This window comes from Melanerpes formicivorus, unplaced genomic scaffold (assembly GCF_026170545.1).
Source record: "Melanerpes formicivorus ecotype bairdi unplaced genomic scaffold, bMelFor1.0.p_v2 SCAF_721, whole genome shotgun sequence".
Classification (NCBI taxonomy): domain Eukaryota; kingdom Metazoa; phylum Chordata; class Aves; order Piciformes; family Picidae; genus Melanerpes; species Melanerpes formicivorus.
In genome coordinates, this window is record NW_027143073.1 from 32,501 (window position 1) to 35,000 (window position 2,500).

A 2,500-nucleotide genomic window follows, 5' to 3' on the forward strand; every position below is an offset into this window, starting at 1 on the left:
CTCCCAAAATGCAAAGGGGTCCAAGAGCCTACCCAGGTAGAAGGGTTTATGTGTGAAGAATGTAAAAAATGTTTTAAAACTAAAATTGGCTTAGGACAACATAAGAGATTAGCTCACCCAGCCCTGAGAAATGCAGAAAGAATTGAAGCATCTCGCCCCAAAGAGACCTCTAAAAGAGGTGCTCACAAGAAAATCTGGTCCCAAGAGGAAACAGAATTATTACAGAAACTAAATCACGAGTTTGAAGGGAGGAAAAATATTAACAAATTGATTGCTGAAAAATTAACAACTAAAACAGCCAAACAGATCAGTGAAAAAAGAAGACTATTAAGAGAAACTGTGGTGCCAGAAAGAGAGAAAACACAAGAGAGCAAGAACAGGTTAAAAGAGGAGAGGACTGTGATTCCATCTTCTGGTGAAAGGGAGCTGCTAGCCCACTATAAAAAGACTATTAATGAAAAGCTAACATCAGGGAAGCTGCCCATCCTTAAAAATACATATAAACAAATAATTGAAGGCAAAACAGACTCATTAAAATTACTCAATGAGGTAGCTCAGGACCAATATTTGTATTTGTTTGAGAAATCAGTTGAACAGAAAGTGCCAAAAAAGAGCCAACATAAACCTCAGCAGAAGAAACCTCAAAAGGAGTGGATGAGAAAAAGAGCCAGAAAGCGTGGAGAATTTCTCCGATTCCAACGTCTCTTCCGCTTAGACCGAGGGAAGTTAGCAAATATGATTCTGGATGAAAAAGACTCTGCGCAATGTGCCATCCCCCTGGAAGAGGTCAGTAACACCTTCAGATCTAGGTGGGAGTCTCAGAACTTATTTCAAGGACTTGGAGCATTCCAGTCTGTGGGGCGGGCGGATAATTCGGCTTTTAAGGAATTGATTACAGAGAAAGAGATCCTTAAGAATATCAAAGACATGAATAAAAAATCGGCACCAGGCCCTGATGGGATCACCCTGAAGGCCCTGCTTAAAATGAATCCAAATTGTGAGGAGATCAAAGAACTATTTAATCTCTGGCTGTCAAGTGGCAAAATTCCAGATGTAATAAGGGGATGCCGAACAATCCTAATACCTAAATCATCAGCGCCCGAACGCCAAAATGATATTAACAACTGGCGGCCAATTACTATTGGTTCCATCATCCTGAGACTCTATTCAAGAATCTTAACTGCGAGGTTGGCAAAGGCGTGTCCCATTAACCCCAGGCAGAGAGGCTTCATTCAATCTTCTGGCTGTGCTGAGAACTTAAAATTATTACAGCTATTAATTAGGAATGCAAAGAAACAAAAGAAACCCCTGGGGGTTGTCTTTGTCGATTTGGCCAAAGCCTTTGATTCAGTGAGCCACACCCACATCCTGGCGGTGCTAAAGCAAAAGGGCCTGGATGACCACATAATAGCATTAATTAAGGACTTCTATCAGAACATTCACACCAGAATCAAAACTAAAGAAGGAGAGTCTGAGTCAATAGGAATCAAAACTGGTGTGAAACAGGGCGATCCCATGTCACCACTCCTCTTTAACCTGTGCATTGACCCTCTGTTATGTAAATTAGAAGAGTGTGGGGAGGGGTTCCAACACGGGAATGGTAAATTAACAGCTCTGGCTTTTGCAGACGACCTGGTCCTGCTGAGTAAGTCCCAATCAGGAATGGAGAAAAATATTGAAATTCTAGAAGCATTTTGTGACTTAACTGGATTAAAAACGCAGGGGGAAAAGTGCCATGGTTTCTTTATTCAACCAACTAAGGACTCTTACACCATCAATGACTGTCCTCCATGGCTTATCAGCGGTACCCCTTTAAACATGATCCACCCGGGTCAGTCAGAGAAATATCTTGGCTTGCAAATCGACCCTTGGGTGGGGATAGTTAAGCCCGAATTGCAGAATAAATTAGAAGTTTGGCTCAATCGCATCGAAAGAGCCCCTTTAAAACCATTTCAAAAATTGGACATGTTAAAAGTGTACACAGTGCCTAGATTGATCTACTTAGCAGACCAGGCAAATGTAAAAGCCACCTATCTGGAAGAAATGGATTTAACAATTCGAAATGGGGTGAAAAAATGGTTACATCTCCCGGTTTGTACCTGTGATGGCATCTTGTATTCCAGCACTAAAGATGGAGGCTTAGGCTTAGCCCGATTGGCTGGGTTAATCCCTAGTATCCAAGCTAGACGATTACACAGATTGGCAAATTCATCAGATGAAGCAGTTAAAACTGTAGTTAAAAATAATGATATTGATAAAGATTATGAAAAATTGTGGATATCAGCAGGGGGAGACAAAGAGAAAATACCATCAATATATAACCCCCAGACAATAATGGTAACTGAATATGGGGGACGGGAGGAATTATCAGAATGGGAAAAACCCGCCCCAAGGAAAATCTTTCCCAAACCTTGCAATTGGAGGAAAAATGAGTTCACAAAATGGACAGCATTGATGTCCCAGGGCATAGGAACTGCAAACTTTGAAAATGATTCCACCA

The 2,500-nt window shown here is 41.3% G+C and overlaps 1 pseudogene; it reads left to right on the plus strand.

The window, feature by feature from the left end:
- The window catches only part of LOC137460725 (28S ribosomal RNA), an 8,465-nt pseudogene that overhangs the window by 3,822 nt on the left and 2,143 nt on the right, over positions 1-2,500 (plus strand).